Below are 19,145 nucleotides of genomic sequence, written 5' to 3' on the forward strand. Positions count from 1 at the left end.
CATTGATGAAAGAAATTGAAGATGATACAAAGAAATGGAAAGATGTCTTGTGCTCTTGGATTGGAAGAATTGACATTAGCAAAATGGCCACACCACCCAAAGCAATCTACAGATCCAGTGCGACCCCTGTCAAAATACTCATGACATTTTTCACAGAAGTAGAACAAACAATTCCAAAATTTATATGGAACCATAAAAGACCTCAGACTGCCAAAGCAATCTTTTGTAGGTCTTTTTTTTCCCTCTTTATTCTTTTTGTTCTTTTTTGTCTTATGGTTTGATGACTAGAGAAGTTCCTTTAATGTTTGGTGGTGCTGAATTCTTTTAGCTTTTGTTTATCTGTGAAGCTTTTGATTTCTCCATCAAATCTGAATGAGAGCCTTGCTGGATAGAGTATTCTTGGTTGTACATTTCCAGGTTCCTATGAAATCACTGCCTCTGCCCCTGGACCTGGTACACGTCAGATTCTATGTATGCTTCCCAAGCGAGTGAAGTCTCTGTCTCCCCCAGGTTAAGCCCCACAGGCCTTCAAAACCAGGTGTCCTGGGGTCTCCTCCTCCTCCCAATGCTGGAACCTGGGGCTGGGGAGCCTGACGTGGGGCTCAGAACTCTCACTCCTGTGGGAGGGCCTCTGCGACTTAATCATTCTTCAGCTTGTGGGTCGCCCACCCTGGGGGGTATGGGGCCTGATTATATTGCGAGTACTCTCCTCCTACCACCCTGCTCTGGTTCCCTCTTTATGTTTCCAGTTGAAGAAGATCTTTTTTGCTAGGTTCCAGTCTTTTATTTTTCGATGGTTGTTTAGCAGTCAGTTATGGTTCTGTTGTAGTTGTGAGGAGAGACGAGCTTGTGGTCCTGCCGCTCCGCCATCTTGACTGGAAATTGGGATATCTTTCCATTTATGTAAGTATTCTTTAGTTTTTCAACCGTGTTTTGTGGTGTTCATTGTGCAGGGATTGAGAAACACGTTTTCTTTCTAAGTTACACACCTGAGCATCATATATTATTTATACAATAAAAAGTTATGCCACAAGCAGAACATTGTTAATATTACTATAGGTTGATAAATAGTAAATTAGGATATATAATAAGGTTCCCCATTTTTTAATTCCTGATTTTGGTTAGTTACACTTTTGTTAGAGAACCAGATTCTCTCCCACAAGGACCCACCACTCCAAGATAACCTTGTCACTCTGATTCACACTCCAACCAGGCCTCTCTCCCAGATGGTGAGACAGAAGGTGCTTCTGAGGAAGGGGGTGGCCTTGGGGCCTTGACACACTCACCCGTGGTCTGGCAGTGGATCACCAGGATGCTGGCCATCTCGGCAAACTTAACACTGGAGGAGGGGTTCTTCTTAATTTCTTTCAAGAATTCTCCAAGGACCACCTGACACCTACCAATGAGCAGAGGGGAAGGGAGACAGCACACGCCAGCCAGGGCTGGAGGAGCCTCCACCAGTGCCACTTCTGCTCTGGGTCATCCACCCAGAGGGGGACCACACGTGATGGGATACACTTGTCAGATGAGTGCTCCTCAGAGGCTGGGGTGGACGAGCTCTTAGCTCCTCAAAGCGGGAAGCACACGGATCTGGAGGAAGAGAGCAATTTCTTGTTTTCCCAGCGCTGCCTGTCTGTTGGATGCCGGGTATGTATATGCACCCAGGGCTTTGGCAGCCTGCCCCTCCCCTGTCACTCAGTTTCCAAATCTCTTTGCCGTCATCGCCCAGGATCTGGAAGAGTCCATCCAGGATCTCTGGCAAATAATCCAGCAGGTTAATGTCTGGCATGGACTCCAGAGCCAGGATCTGGCCCGTGGAAGAAACCAGCAGGGCAAGTCACCAGCCTAAGTACTTGCGTCTCCTCACCCATCCTCTGGGACTGGCCAGTGAGAAGGGGCCCTGCTGAGGCAGCTTTTCAGGGAACTGAGGGGCCCACAGGGGAGGGGGTGCAAGCGGCTGTTGTTTCTGTTTATTTGAAGGAGGCATCTGGGTGATTCTGAGGACAAGGAAAGAACCGTATCCTTTTCAGGGGCAAACATGATGGGCTGTGGGGTCAAAGCCGACTAAGTTACGTTTTCGGTTTATCTGGTGTCACTGGGTCCTAGAGGGATAATAAAGAGGTGTCTCTGTGGTCACAGGAGGCACCCAGGGGGGTGCCAAAGAGCAGACTGTATTCAGCTAGAGGCTAATTATAGCTGAAGGAGGAGTGTCAAGGGACCGGACCTTACCCAGGAGATGATGAACTGCCGGGCGTACTGGCTGTTGGAGTAAATCCTCTCCCACAACAAAGGGATGAAGCTCAGTGGGTTGAACCGTTGCTCTCTGTCTCGACATCCTGTGGGTCAAAGGCACATGAGCTGCTTGGGGCCAGGGGCCGTCGGGGAAGATGGCAGAGCCTGAGCCAGGCAGGAGAGGCCCCCAGAGCATCCATGCTCTCACAGCCTGAAGGACAAGCAAAAAGGATGGATTAAAAGCAGGAAACAAGGTCAAAAGAACAAATCAAAAGGCAAGACCCTACCTACATCTCTGTGGTCTGGATTGAACGCTCTGCTGAGCTTAGCATGAATGGCCCGTTTCATTCCCCCTGCTGGCTGCAGGGTGGGGCTAGCACGAGGGGACTTTAGGGGTGATAGAACAGTCCTGCATTTTGATCCTTCTGGTGACATAACTCTATACACTTGGCACAGAATGTACACTGTTTCATTTACTGTATGTAAATGAAAAACATTTTTTAAATTAGGCAGAGTGTGCCAGTGATAGAATTTATAAGCTGTACAGACAGATGAAGGAAAGAGATTCTAAAAATAAAAGCGGAGACCAAGTACAAATACCTTTAAGAGGCGGTCCAGGAGCTCAGATCCGCTTTTCACATTGGGGTCTGGGTCAGCAGCCAACTACGAGAGACACAGAGGTGGAGAGAGGGTCACAGTCAGTATGTAAGACAAGGAATCCACTGAAATCCCACCGCCAAGGCCTTGGTGTGGCTGGAACGTCGCAGGGCACCTCTTTCGGTGCACCGGGAAGAAAGTACGGGAGGCGGGGAGGCAAAATGGAACCTGGCAAAGGCGCCAAGATGCAGTGGACCCCTGATGTGGTCAGGTACTTCTGGACGGGACCCACTGCCACCGGTCAGGTGGTTGCTTCCCGGTGGGCTCCCTCAAGGGTTTTCAACCTAACAAGGCTGGGTCCCCTCTCCACTCCCGGAGAGGACGGAGCAGCTGTGAGGTGGATCCTCTAGAAACAACTGGGGTGTCAGCAGGGCAGTAGAGCTTCAGGGAGGGAACCCCAAGAAGCTGAGGGTGAAGCTGAGGCTATTAGGGACCCCGAAGCCTTTCTAATAGAGCTTTTCCTAGAGCCTGTGCTCTCCTCACAGGGGAAATGCAGTCTGCACTATGCATTCACCATCTTCACCTTCGATAAGGGAAGTTAGTGCTTTTGTTTTCTTTCTTCCTTTCTTTTTCGTTTTTGTGGGGGGAGGTAATTAGCTTTATTCGTTTATAATGGCGGTACTGGGGATTGAACCCAGAACCTCATGCATGCTAAGCACCCCACTCTACCACTGAGCTGTACCCTCCCCCAATAGCGCTTTTCTTTTCCTTAAAAAAAATTTTTTTTTTTTACTTAAAGTATAGTCAGTTACAATGTTTCAGTTTCTGGTGTGCAGCATCCACAGTGCTTTTCAAATGATTGGTTTCTGACTCTCATGGTGGACTGATGCTTTCATAAAATGAAATGCAATAAAAAATAAGCTAACACAGATATGGGGGGAAAAACAAACATAAACACAAGCCCATTTAAAACATGTATCATTAGATTCAACAGACAATAAGCCTCCCTGGCAGCAGGTGCTGATCTGCTCCGCTTGCCTCTGGGAGAAAGGTGGGTGGGACGAACTCAGCCCATCTAGAGGGAGAAGCGGTCACCTTGCTCAGCCCATCAAAGAGCACGTTGAAGTGGGGCAGCACGGCGCCGCGGGCCACCTTGACGATGTTGTAGAGGGCCTCGCAGGCGTAGTAGCGCAGCCTGCTGTCAGCGTCATTGAAGCAGGTCAGCACCGGCTAGATCAGCTCCTTCAGGTAGAGCCCCGAGTCCTGCAATGGAACAGGAGGAGAAGCAGCTCAGACTGGATCAGGCCCCAGGCCCCAGCCCCCAGCTCCCACGGAGATGCTCAGGCCTCTGTGTGAGGGCAGGGCTAAAAGACCCTCCGCAAGTCAGCCTCCCGGCATAGGGGCCGTGCCCGAGAACCAGGCGGCAAGGCCAGAGAGCCAGCCTTGCTGGCCTAAGGTGTGGAGAGGATGGCGAAAAATGACAGGTCTGTAAAACCCTGCTGGGTCAGAGTCAAGGCCATGGCTGGTGTGTCTGTTCCTCCAGGAGAAAGGCCCACCTTGCCCAGTGCGATGGAGCAGGCGGCCAGGCCGATGAGGCCCCCTTTCCTGCTGTGGGGGTGCTGAGACAGGGCAAACTCCATGAGACAGGGTCTGGATCACATGTTTGATTTGCACGGTGTTGTTCTGGGCCACGAACTCCTGGACCAGCCTGGAGAGAGAGAAGAGAGGAGCTCAGGACCAGCAGAAGCAGGCTGCTCCTGTGGGTGCAAGCTTGAGGGCCAAGGCTGAGGGAGAGAGATGGCCTGTTACGAAGATGAATCGAGAGTCTCGGGGCAGGCCTTCCCCAGTTCTGCTGCTGACTGGGAGGCGCTAGGGGGGTGATGGTTGTTTCCCTTCTTTGGGCCTCCGTTTCCCTTGTCTACAATAGAACGAGGAACAGTGGAATCTGAAAGATTCTAGAATCTGAGAGAGTGCAAGTGAATGTCTTGCTGAAGACTAAAAGGTGCAGTGTTCCATCTCTTTCATTCAGCACTTGCTTAGCCCTCGATTCACGCACCCAAAAGGTTCTCTGTGTCTGACATTATTTCCGGGAACAGTGGTGAACTAGGCCTGGGTCGATAGGCAAGATGCACACACAAACAAGTCCAGGTTGCAACACAGCACAAGCGACGCCGCAGAGGCAAGTGTCTCGGGGCTGACTGGGAGGTGCCGTGTGAGTCAGATCGTAGAATCATTAACAAGCGTTTTCCCGGAAAACAGAGAAGGCGGGGGAATCTCAGAACAGGGAGCAACATGGCTAAAGGCACGGGTCCGTGAAGGGACCTGATGTATTCAGGGGAGGGCGTCAGGAGTTTCGTGCATGGAAGGTGTGGCTGGAGACAAGGGGAGAGGGGAGGTGAGCCAGAGAAGGGTTTCCAGCAGTAGGGGTGACACGCTCAGGTCTGTGCTTTGACTTGGTGCCTCTGATGGGAGCCTGGAGAGGCTGCGCTGGGGGAGGCGGGCTAGTTGGACAGAAGGAAACTGCAGTATTCCCATGAGAGAACACCGCAGCTACAGGGTCAGGAAGGGGGCCTCAAATATGACAGAGGCGGTGGGAAGGAGACACAGAAATGGACACAGAAAAGCATGAGGAGGCCATGTAATATGGGAAGATGGCAGGAAGACAGAGCGTGCCTCTCCCACCTCTCCCGCCAGTTATCGAACCCGGCAGGACCTCCTGAATGCTAGGCCTACACTCTACCACTGAGCTATTGCCTCTCTCTAGCTACCTGTTTCCCCACACTTACCTTTATCTCCCCAACTCAGGGAGTCAGCTGGGTTCTTAGTTCCTCAACCTGTGTTGTAGCCTGGAAACTAGTTGTTTCAGCTGGGCAAGTTACATCTGATCTCTATCATTCCATCTCAGCTGGAAGGAGAAATCAAATTCCTTCCTCCCTTCCTCCCTCCCCCCACCCCCTTCTTTCCTTCCTGTCAGAACAGCCATCATTCAAAAGTCCACAAACGATAAATGCTGTGGGGAAAATGGTCTGAATATAGTTTGGTGCAGCCATTATGGAAAACAGTATGGACATTCCTCAAAAGACTTAGAACAGACTTACCATATGATCCAGCAATCCCACTCCTGGGCATATATCCAGAGGGAACCTTAATTCAAAAAGACACCTGCACCCAATGTTCACAGCAGCACTATTTACAGTAGCCAAGACATGGAAACAGCCTAAGTGTCCATCAATAGATGACTGGATAAAGAAGTTGTAGTATATGTGTATAATGGAATATTACTCAGCCATAAAAAGAATAAAATGATGCCATTTGCAGCAACATGGATGGACCTGGAGAATGTCATTCTAAGTGAAGCAAGCCAGAAAGAAACAGAAAAATACCATATGGTATCACTCATATGTGGAACCAAAAAGAAAAAAAGAACTTATTTACAAAACGGAAACAGACTCACAGACATAGGAAAACTCATGGTTCTCGGGGGTGGGGAAGGGAATGGGAAGGAATAAATTGGGAGTTCAAGATCTACAGATGTTGACTAATATATACAAAATAGATGGACAACAAGTTTATACTGTACAGCACAGAGAACTGTATTCAGTATCTTGTAGTAACTTATGGTGAAAAAGAATATGAAAACAAACATATGTATGTTCATGTATGACTAAAGCATTGTGCTGAACACCAGAATTGACACAACATTGTAAACTGGCTATACTTCAATAAATATATATATATATACACACACACACACACACAAGATATCTATTGTGTGTATATATATATACGAAAAACAAATATATATACACAAAAAAATATATATTTACAAGAAACGTACTAAATGTTAACAGTGGCTGTCCCCAGGTGGTGATTTTCTCTAACATTTCTTTTATATTATGTATTATCCATGCATCATAATTTATAATTAAGGAAAAGTAACTGAATTTTATTTTTACTGAGTTTTTTTCACCCAAGTAAAAAGTTTATTTTTCACCTGCTTTCCTCTTAGGGATTGAGCCCAGGGCCTCCTGAATGCTAGGCCGGCACTCTACCACTGAGCTATTTCCTCTCTCTAGCTACCTTGATTTCCACACACTCACCTTTATCTCCCCAACTCAGGGAGCAGGCTGGGTTCCTTGTTTCTCAAACTGGTCAGAAGGGTCCCAGGATGGCAGGAACACCCATTCCCCAAGAGGCACAATCCCCAAAGGGGCCAACTCCAAGCTCTTGGCCCTCCTCTCAGCTTCACAAAGTGCCACATCCATGACCTTGTCCCTAATTGGACAGACAGGCCAGAATCATCTTCCACCCAAGGAGTCCCACACGGGACCCTAGGCCTCTGGTACACGGCCCGGGGACAACCACAGTCCACACGAGGACCAAGGAGCTGACCCCTTCCTAAACACACACTCTAAATATTTCAGGGGTCAGTTATTCCTCACAACAACCTTCTCTGGCTGTTACTAACTCATCTTCCAGATCTGAAACAGCCACAGGGGAACCCAGTGCCTTTTCTCAAGGCTACAGAGCAGCTGAACCTTGACACCTGCAAAGCCCATCCCTCTCAGCTGCATGCCAGTTCCTCCTCCCATCTTTTTACGCCGAGTCAGCTGCAAAGGGCACACACCCAATCACAGAGGGTACTTCCCTTCTGCAGAGCTCAGGCCCCGACAGGAATGCAGCTTTCTCCACGCATCGTCCCCACTGTCCTAGCGTTCACACATCTCTGAAGCGTTCCTCCCCGACACACAGGGTGTACAGATGAGGGGCATCCTTGAGATGTTGCAGTGAAGGTCTAGCGCTGGTCTTCTACTGCAAAGGCAGGAAATGAGTAACCATTTGCTGAGCATTTAGGACACACCAAGTAGGGTGCTGGGTGCTGTACACGTGCTACCTCATTTCATCCTGAAAATGAGCCATGCATGGAGCTAGGTTCTATAATACCTATTTTACAAATGAGGGGAACTGAGGCTCAGAGATGTTAAGAAACATGCACAAGGTCACATGACTTACAGATGGTAGGTGCAGAAATCAAACCTAGGTTTTCCTGACACTGGGTCTGATAGCCACCATGTTGTCCTGTCCTCCGCTGCAAACACCATAGCTCCTGTCTGTGGGTGCCTCCTGGGTGCCAGGCACTTCACATGCATGATGTCGTTTATCCCAACCCCATTTCATTTGAGGGATGTCCAGTGGTCCGGCCAGCATGTGGCAGAGGTTGCAGGCACTGCACACACATTCCTAGGTCTTCAGAGGAGTGAGCTTCCCTTGGAAGGTGGGACTAGTCATTTCGGTGGCTTTGCATTGTTTTTAGAGAATTAAATAATAAGAGAACACATGTAATGTGTTCTGCCTGCCTGTGCTCGTGAAACAGAACAAAATCAGAAACAGAGACACAGACTGATCTCATACACACTATACAAGATCATGTCTTTTCACTAACTGTTGACTGAGAACCTGCTTTGCTCCTGGCTCAAGAAGGATAGAAAGATAAACCCAGAGTTGCGTTTATTCCTGTGCTGGAAAACTCTGAGCCTGGACGTTAGGCTGCCTTTTCCTTCCTGGTGAGTCCAATGGTCCATCCCAGTTTTCTAGGTAACGTGCTGTATTCAGGAGACACATCCGGGCAGTGACTTCCCAAAGAGAATCTGGGTGAACGTCTCCTCCATCTACTTTGCTGAGTATTTAAGTAATTTGGTTTCCACCTGCTCACTAGTCTCCAATACCTGAACAGGAAAAGCAGAACATCTGACTCTGAGGAACGGCTTCTGAGGAGGCCTAAGACTTGGTTAAGTAACAAAGTATACTGAGCACCTGCTGGACATAATCAGTGGAAAAACTGTAAAGGAGAAAGGAGTCAGAGACAGCAGGAGACATGTTTGGACCTCAGGTGACAATCACTGGGACCACTTAATGAGTGCTTCCCTCACACTGCCACCAAACCTACAGGTGCTCTTAGTTTTTAAAAATTGAGATATAATTCACATGCCATAAATTCACTCTTTAAATGTGTACAATTCGTGTGTTCACAAAGCTGTGTAACTGTCACCACAATCAATTTCAGGACTTTTTATCACCCCCAGAAGAAACCCTGTGCCCATCTGCAGTCACCCCCCATGTCCCCTCACCCCCAGGCAAGCACTGATCTACTATCTGTCTCTAAGGATCTGTGTAGCCTAGGTATTTCACTCGAATGAAATCATACACTTCATGGCCTTTTGTGACTGGCTTCTTTCACTTAGCATACTATTTTCAAGGCACATTTTTTTCTTTTCCTTTTAAGATGAGATACCTGAGGCACACAGAGGTTAAGCTCCAGGTCACAAACTCAAACGCTTACAGGGGCCAGGCAGGCGACACAAGTGAGAACAAGGGAGGTAAGAGGGGTTGTGGCGAACCTGCCAACACAGGAGGCAAACTGGGGAGCCATGTCCTGGTCAGGGGAGGAGGGTGGACCCCCAGGTCCCCTGATGTGCTGTGTGGGAACGTGGGCCCCACAGAGACACATCTTCTATTCCTTAAGAGGAGCCAGAAATCCTGTGAAATTTCTCAATATACCCTGAGATCTGGGCCAAACTAGACAGGTCTGCTGGCAGGACACAGCCCCTGGCTGCCGGACTGTGACACCTGATGAAGCAACTTGCTGAGGTCCCACTGCTAATAGAGTAGTGCTGGGTGGAATTCTGACCCACACTCCAAAGACTTCCTTAAGCCACTTGGTAATAAAGAGTGTCTCCTTCCAGAGGTGGCAGGCTCCAAGGAGGTAGGTCAAACTCAGCAGTTCAACCATGATCCGATCACAGAGCCCTAGGTACCCCTCCCCACCCACCTTCCTGGCAGGCAGGGATGGGTCATTCAGGAGCCCTAATCCCAGAGTCCCCCCTTGGGCCTCGGGGTTCTCAGGGAGTGTGGCCTGGGCACCTACATTTGCTGGCTTTGGGAACTCAAAGATCAGGAAAACCAGAGACTTGGTTGTGAGCCCATCCTGGTTACCGTGAAGCCTTAGCTTAAGCCAATAAAACCACAGACTTGAAGCCCCATCTATACATCAGCTCTAGGTCTCCTCCTCAGTGCAACAATACTCATCATTACATTTTGCTGGCACTGATGAGAGCCAGCAGTGAGAAAAGAGAGCACTCACGAGAGCACTGATTGATGAGTGAAGCAGCTAGGTGGTTCTGGACATACTGGAAGTTGGAGCTGATGGGAGGATCCTCTTAGCAAAATCCAAACCCTGAATTGAGGAGGAAACTGAAACCCAAAGCAGTTAAGGCAGTGCTCTCAATCGGGGGCAATCCTGTGCCCCCAGGGACATTCGGCAATGTCTGGAGACATTTTTGGTTGTACAACTGATGGAGTGCTCCTGGTATCTAGTGGGTAGAGACCAGGGATGCTGCTAAAAATCCTGTAATGCGTGAGGCAGCCCATCACAACCAAGAATTATCTGCCCCAAAATGTCAGTAGTGCTGAGGTTAAGAAACCCTGAGTTCAGGACTTTGCCGGAGGTCAAAGAACTGGTGACATCGCACAGACTAGATTAGAGCACTCTGCAGTGATGGAAATGTTCTAAAATGTGCACTGTCCATTATGGTAGCCAACAGTCACATGTGGCTACTGAACATACGGGTGGTACAGCTCAGGAACTGGATTTAAAATTTTTATTTCTCTTTCATAATTTAAATGTAAATAGCCACAGGTGGTCAGTGGCTACCCTACTGGACAGGGCAGAACTACAATCCATATTTACTCACGCCCAGACTGCTATCAGTTCTATCAGTTTCACTACCTGATTCTTTCTACCCCTCTGAAATCACCCACCCACCTGACTTTATCACAAAGATATGACTGGAAAAAATGCAAATGCGAAATTACAGCAGAAAATTCTTAATAAAATGTTCCCAGTGAAACACCTTGTTTTGTACATTGGGAAATAAAGCAAAATGTCAGCTCACGGTTATATATACAATAGTCCTCCATTCTCTGCAGTTTCAGTAACCAGTGGTCCACTGTCGGTCTGAAAATATTATATGGAAAATTCCAGAAATAAACAATTTGTAAGTTTAAACCATGTGCCATTTGAGTGGTGAGATGAAATCTCGCGCTGTCCCACCGGGACGCAAATCATCCCTTCCTCCAGCATATCCATGCTGTATACGCTACTGCCCCACTTAGTAACTGTCTGGGTTATCAGATCGGCGGTCTGGTATCCCAGGGCTTGTGCTCAAGTAACCCTTGTTTTACTTAATAACCACCCTGAAGTGCAAGAGTAGTGATGCTGGCCATTCGGTTATTCTCTTACTGTGCCTAATTTATAAATTCATCACAGGTATGTAGGTATAGGGAAAAAAACATAGTATACGTAGGGTTGGGTACGATCCAAGGTTTCTGGCACCCCCCGGGTGTCTTGGAGTATCCCCCACAGATAACCAGGTACTACTGTACATGTAATAAGACTGCAGAAACAGGTCAAATTCCTTCCACTTCCACTTGCAGAGAAGGGTGATATGACAGAGATAAAACAAACAGCCCTCCCAGCCTTGAGAGCTTGAGGTTCTGAACCTGGTTTCTCCACTTGGTCAACTAACTGTCCCTTTCCCTTCTCAGAAGCTGGGTAAGAAATGAGGCAGGTCGACATCACTACCAAAGTCTCACGGTTCCCACCTCCCTCCCGTTACAGAGGCTACACGGAGGACGCACCATGTGCCAGGCCCTGTGCTAAACACCACGCATACATTATGTGCCTTCATTCTCAGGGCCGCCCTGAGGCCAGGGGCCTCTGCGGCTCTGCGCTGCCGCTGGCGCCGGCTCATGGACCACGCACGCCTTTCCGGCCGCCTGTCTGGCTCTCCCGCTGCGCCCTGCCTCAGAACGCTGGGCGGGGGCTTTATTCCCGCAGATCTGCCCCCGGCGGCCCAAAGGCTCGGGAGTCCTCAGGCTCGCATCCTGCATGGGCAGAGCTTAATGGACAGCCGCCAGATTACTGGTTACTCGGGTCAGGTGACTGCGCGGCAGCCTCCGCCTTCCGCCTGGAGGACCCGCCTCTAGCCCCGGGCGCCCCGGCTCACAGGCCCCTGGAGTGTTGGCCACGCCCCCCACAAGGCTCCGCCTTCTCCCCTCGCGCCCCCGCCGTCAGCTGCCAACCGTCCAGAGTCTGGTTCCACCTGCGCTTTATGGGGCGTGTCGCCTATGCACTCAACCACCCGCACGTGTTAGGCTTGGTCCACGGTGGGTTTCTGTAGACGCTGGTGAGAACGAAGGGGATTTTGCAGCCTGATTCGCTTAGCATTATTTCAATACTTAACTAAATCCACTAATCCCTTCATGACTTAGACACCAATTTCCCATATGCCCGTGTTTCCCAAATTGGAGTAACAGAATCTTAATTTTCACCACTTATACTATTATTTTAAGAATCTTAATTTTCACCATTCACTTATACTATTATTTTAAAAATATTTTCTCAAACTAACACAATAAATCCTCAATTCCTACTTAGTTATGCCCTAAAATCATGGGTTTGGGTAGCAATTTATTTTTCTAAAACACATAAATTGCAGTTAAAAATGGAGCTATCTGGGGGGGGGAGGGTATAGCTCAGAGGCAGAGCACATGCTTAGCATGGTTGAGATCATGAGTTCATTCCCCAGTACCACCACTTATAAATCAATCAATCAATCAATCAATCAAAATATCCCCCTCCCCTGCAAAAAAAAATTTTTTTTTTTTTTCAAATGGAGCTATCTGCCTACCACCTAAAATCTCATGTACCAACAGTGGCTGTCACCCCACCATTTTGGACTCAGGATCTGTTAACCGTGCTCCAATACCTTGGAGGGCTGGGTTACAGACAGCAGAAACCCCAACTGTACTGAATGCAGGCCTCCAGATTGATCCACTATAAAACAGCCCTTTCAGATGCTTTGGGGAGTTGCACTAAATGGTGAAGAAAAACAAGTTATGTGATAAAATTTTACAAATCAATTTATGGATACAGTGTGGCTAAAGATGCATCAACAGAGGTGGCCAAGATGGTGGAGTAGAAGGATGCTCATAGCTCACCCTCTCCCACAAATACACCAAAACTCATATCCAAGGACCCACCCAGCCAACCAGAGCACCTGCGGAACTCCAACAGAATATCGCCCTCTTCAAAAGAAAAAGACGCCATGAAAAAGCAAAACAGTGCAGGACCGGTCCCGCGGGGAGGGAGCGGCAAAGGAGGACTAGAGCTCGTTTGCTGGGTCTCCCCTCTCCAACGGAGAGGCCAGGGGGATGGAGGGGGAGCCTCCGAGGCTGAGATCTGCACGGAGCACCCCTTGACCAACAGAACTAAGTTAAACAGGCACAAAGGGTCCCTGTGACACCCAGCCAGAGACACTAGCCGGTAGCTGGGGGCCGGGACAGGCCGCCTGAGCTGGGTGGAGGACTAGGGCAGCGGCACTGAGGCAGCCCCGGGGGAGTGCAGGGGACTGTGCATCGTGGCTGGGAGGGGATACAGAGCAGAACAACCTGGATCACCCATAAATTACGAAAAAAAAAAAAAAAAAGCAAAGCAACACAGCTCATGTGTCCTGGGGGGAGGGTTGTTGTAGCCTTTTTCTCCTCAGACCTGTGGTGCCATTATTGGTGCTTCTCGGGAGAAGAGAGGCGGGGTGCAGCCACAGCCGCCATCTCCTCCTGTGCACAGCACCCAGGCAGGGGCGGGGCTGAGACCTGAATCCACACCCAGGGGATCCCCTACCTCCTAGGCAGGACTGAGCTCTGTTCACAGCCCAAGGCAGATAGGATCTTTCTGCCCTGGATCCTCAGAGAACTTGTGCCTTCAAAACAAACAAGGACCTGAGTTTTAGCACTTGGGAAGGGGCAAGGAGGTTCCACGGTCTTCTCTGAGCCCGCCTATGGAACGTTGACCCGGGGCAGAGTGGGCAGCTGCACATAGCAGCGGAGCGACCAGCGTTGGGAGAGGGTGGGCGGCCACCTGCCTTCCTGACAGGAAAGCAGCACCCGACCACGGTGCTGCGAGTGGGCGCGATACACCCGCCTGCCTTGCCCGAGCACAGCATCTGACTGCAGCATTGAGAAGGGGAGTGACCCACCCGCCCATGGGGTAAGAGCTCAGCACCTGACCCAGTATTGGGAGGGGGCGCGATCTGCTTGCCAACAGGCACTGGGAACAGCACAGATGAGGGCTCCAATGGAGGGCCCCTGGAAACAGAAAGCTGAGTTCGCGAAACAGGGTGAAGACAGACTTCTCGATAAAACTGTTAAGAGTGCATGCACAGTCTCCAGGAGAACACATCCCTTTTTGTTTTTTAATCTTTTTTATATCTGTTCTATTTTCTATTACCTTTTTAATTGTTACTTTTTAAACAAGCGTATATGTCTCCAGTTTTAATCCCTTAAAATTCTCTTTTAAAATATTTTTATTTTTATTATTTTTAAAAATCCACCTCATTTTCATTTCTCCTGGTTTTGTTCTCCTGTTATTGATTATACACAGGTTTTATTGTTCTCTGATCTTTTCTCCTTTTTTTAAGGTTTTTAAAAGACGTCTCAACTCAATTGCTATTCTGCTTCAACTTGCTCTTCTATTATTGATTATACACTGTTTTCAAACCTTTTTTTCTCCATTCTTTTAAAATTCTTTATCTATCTTTTTTTAAAGTTTTATTCCTGCATAGGCTTTAGATAGATAAATAAATAAACTCCTTAAGGACCACAATAGACAACTGACACTCCTTAAGCCATAATGCCAGAGAGATATGAACAATATGAAGAAGCAGAGGAACCACTCCCAATTAAAAGATCAAGAGAAATCCCCTGAAAGCACGATCAAGGAAATAGACATTGATGGCCTACTAGATCAAGATTTCAAGAAAGGAGTGATCCAAGTACTGAAGGAACTAAAAGAGATACTATTTTAGAGATATAAAATATGTCAAAAATGAAATTGAAGCTATAAACAAGAGCCAAGTAGAACTGGTAAACTCATTTGCTGAGATGAGAGCTGATCTAAAGGCTGTACAAAGCAGGCGAGATAATGCAGAGGAACGAATAAGTGACCTAGAAGACAGGACAACAGAAAGCACCCAATCAGAACAGCTGAGAGAAAAACAAACAAAAAACAATGAAAACAATATAAGGGACCTATGGGATAATATAAAGCATGCCAATCTACACATAATAGGGATTCCAGAAGGGGAAGAAAGAACAAAGGGGACTGAAAAGGTATTTGAAGAAATCATCACTGAAACCTTCCCAAACTTAAAGAAAGAATCAGATATCCAAGTACAGTAGGCTCAGAGGGTCCTAAACAGGAAGAACCCAAACAGACCCACACCAAGACATATCATAATCAAGATGGCCAGAGTCAAGGATAAAGAAATGATCCTAAAGGCAGCAAGAGAAAAACAAAGAGTGAGTTACAAGGGAACCCCCATAAGCTGGTTTCTCTACACAAACACTACAGGCCAGAAGGGAGTGGCAAGATATATTCAGTCCTGAATGAAAAAAAGATGCAGCCTAGGATACTCTATCCAGCAAGACTATCCTTTAGAATAGAAGGAGAGATAAAGAATTTCACAGACAAGCAAAAGCTAGAAAAGTTTAGCAACACTAAACCCATGCTAAAAGAAATATTGACAGGTGTACTTCACATAGAAAAGAAGCAGGATGCTACAAAAATGAGAAACTTATAATTGAAAAGGTGATAACTATCATGAATTACAAATAGAATAAACACAAAATTGTAAAAGAAGACATCTAAATCATTAAGAGTGGGAGAGGGAAGGAAGGAAATATAGAGGGTTTTGTTTTTTGTTTTTTTTAATTTTTGTTCTCAGTAGGATGGGTTTGAGTTATATTACTATCTGTTTAATACAAACAGTTATAATAATGGGTTAATAGACTTGCAAAAAAGGGTAACCACAATCCAAATCTTACAAGTGAGTCACAAAAACTAAATAAAATCCAAGATAATACAAAGGAAAATTACCAAATGACAAAAGGAAGAAGAAAGGAACAAAGAGGAAATACCAAATCAACTGCAAAAATAAATTCAAAATGGCAATAACACACATCTATCATTAATTACTGTAAATTTTGATGGACTAAATCCTCCTGTCAAAAAACAGAGTGGCAGACTGGATAATAAAGCAAGAACCTTCAATATGCTGCATACAAGAGACCCACTTTAGGGAGAATGACACATATAGATTGAGAGTGAAAGGATGGAAAAGGATATTTCATGCAAATGGAAAAAAACAAAAAAGCAGCTGTAGCAGTACTGATTTCAGACAAAATAGACTTTAAAACAAAGGCCATAAAGAAAGATATAGAAGGACATTTTATAATTATTAAACGAGTAATACAAGATGAGGATATTACACTCATTACTATATATGCACCTAATATAGGAGCACCTAAGTACATAAAACAATTACTAACAGAGATAAAGGGGGAAATTGATGGGAATACAATCATTGTCAGAGATTTTAACACTGCTTTAATATCACTAGACAGATCTTCCAGACAGAAAATAAATAAGGCCAACAGAGAAATTAAATGATAGAATAGAAAAATTAGATTTCGTGGATATTTTCAGAGCATTACACCCCCCAAAAATAGTATATACATTCTTTTCAAGTACACACGGAACATTTTCTAGGCTTGATCACATACTTGGGCACAAAAGAAGCCTCAACAATTTTAAGAAGATAGAAATTATCTCAAGCATCTTTACTGACCACAATGCCATGAAACTAGAAATCAGCTACAGAGAAACAAAGGAGAAAAAAAAGGACAGCATGGAGATTAAACAACATGCTATTAAAAAACCAATGGGTCAATGATGAAATCAAAGTTGGAATTAAAAAAACCTTGAGACAAATGAAAATGAAAACACAACCACACAAAATTTATGGGACATAGCGAAGGCAGTGCTAAGAGGGAAGTTTACAGCGATACAGGCCTTCCTCAAAAAAGAACAATCTCAAATAATCTAGCCTACCAGCTAAAAGAATTAGAAAAAGAAGAGCAAAAAACCCCAAAAGTCAGCAGAAGGAAGGAAATAACAAAAATCAGGGAGGAAATAAATAAAATAGAGATGAAAAAAACAAGAGAAAAAAAATTAATCAAACCAAAAGCTTGTTTTTTTGAAAGAGTAAATTAAAGCGACAAACCTCTGGCCAAACTCACAAAGAAGAAAAAAAAGAGAGCACAAATAAGTAAAATAAGAAAGGAAAATGGATAAATTACAACAAATAACACAGAAATACAGAATATCATACAAGAACATTATGAAAAACTATATGCAACCAAAATGGATAACCTAGAGGAGATGGACAAGTTTCTGGAAACATACAGTCCACCAAGACTGAATCAAGAAGAAACTGACCACTTGAACAAATCGATCACTAGAAATGAAATCGAATTAGCAATAAAAAAAACCTCCCTACAAATAAAAGTTCAGGACTGGACGGCTTCACCGGGGAATTCTACCAAACATACAAAGAAGAGCTCATACCAGTCCTTCTTAAACTCTTCCATAAGATTGAAAAGGAGGGACTGCTCCCAAACTCATTCTATGAAGCCACCATCACCCTGATACCAAAACCAGGCAAAGACACCACCAAAAAAGAGAATTATAGGCCAATATCACTGATGAACATAGATGCAAAAATCCTTAACAAAATATTAGCAAATAGAATCCAACAAAACATAAAAAAGATTATACATCATGATCAAGTGGTGTTCATCCCAGGGACACAAGGGTGGTTCAACATAAGTAAATCAATCAACGTAATACATCACATCAACAAGAGAAAAGACAAAAACCACATTATCATCTCAATAGATGTAGAAAAAGCTTTTGATAAAACTCAACACCCATTTATGATAAAAGCTCTCACCAAAGTGGGTATAGAGGGATCATATCTCAATAAAAGCTATATATGACAAACCTACAGCCAGTATAGTGCTCAATGGCAAAAAACTCAAAAGCTTCCCACTAAAATCTGGGACAAGACAAGGCTGCCCAGTATCACCATCTATTCAACATAATCTTGGAAGTCCTAGCCACAGCAATAAGGCAAGAGAGAGAAATAAAAGGGATCCAAATTGGAAAAGAAGAGGTAAAAGTGTCACTAGATGCAGATGACATGATACTATATATAGAAACCCCTAAAAGGTCCAGAAATAATTCAAGAATTCAGCAAGGTAGCAATTTGCAAGATTAATGTTCAAAAATGAGTTGCATTTCTTTACACTAATGATGAATCAACACAAAAAGAAAGTAAAGAAACAAGCCCCTTTAAAATAGCATCCAAAGTAATAAAATACCTAGGAATAAATCTAACCAAGGAGGTGAAAGATTTATACTCAGAAAACCATAAAACACTGATGAAGGAAATTAAAGAAGACTTTAAAAAGTGGAAAGATATTCAATGCTCCTGGATTGGAAGAATAAATATCATTAAAATGGTCACACTGCCCAAGGCAATCTACAGATTTAATGCAATCCCTATCAAATTACCCAGGCCATATTTCACAGAACTAGAACAAATCATAATAAAATTTATATGGAACCACAAAAGATAGAATTTTCAAAACATTACTGAAGAAAAAGAAAGAGGCTGGAGGAATAACTCTCCCAGACTTCAGACAATGCTACAGAGCTACAGTCATCAACACAGCATAGTATCGGTACAAAAACAGACATATGGACCAATGGAACAGAACAGAGACCCCATAAATGAACCCACAAACTTCTGGTCACCTAATCTTTGACAAAGGAGGCAAGAATATACAATGGAATAAAGACAGTCTCTTCAGCAAATGGTGTTGGGAAAACTGGACAGCAGCATGTAAACCAGTGAAGCTAGAACACACCCTTACACCATACATAAAAATAAACTCAAAATGGATCAAAGACTTAAACATACGACAAGATACAATAAACCTCCTAGAAGAAAATATAGGCAAAACTACCTGACATACATCTCAAAAATGTTCTCCTAGGGCAGTCTACCCAAGCAATAGAAATAAAAGCAAGAATAAACAAATGGGACCTAATTAAACTTACAAGCTTCTGCACAGCAAAGAAAACCATAAGTATAACAACCTACAGAATCGGAGAAAATTTTTGCAAATGAAACCGACAAAAGCTTGATCTCCAGAATACGTAAGCAGCTCATACAACTTAATAAGAAAAAAAACAAACAACCCAATCCAAAAATGGGCAAAAGACCTAAACAAGCAATTCTCTAAGGAAGAAATACAAATGATCAATAAACACATGAAAAAATGCTCAATATCAC

General features: G+C 45.3%; 1 protein-coding gene across 1 annotated transcript in view; it reads right to left on the reverse strand.

Annotated features, from left to right (window-relative positions):
- Positions 1-6,675: 6,675 nt before the first annotated feature.
- Positions 6,676-19,145, reverse strand: part of LOC116665817 — a 417,325-nt gene continuing 404,855 nt past the window's right edge. Inside the window, exons 7-8 of the transcript XR_004322522.1 lie at positions 10,794-10,843; positions 6,676-7,641 (exon numbers count right to left, since the gene is read on the reverse strand). The gene's annotated coding sequence lies outside the window, so the exon portion shown is untranslated. The remainder of the gene's footprint in view (positions 7,642-10,793; positions 10,844-19,145) is intronic.

This window comes from Camelus ferus, chromosome 9, assembly GCF_009834535.1.
Source record: "Camelus ferus isolate YT-003-E chromosome 9, BCGSAC_Cfer_1.0, whole genome shotgun sequence".
In the NCBI taxonomy this organism is placed as follows: domain Eukaryota; kingdom Metazoa; phylum Chordata; class Mammalia; order Artiodactyla; family Camelidae; genus Camelus; species Camelus ferus.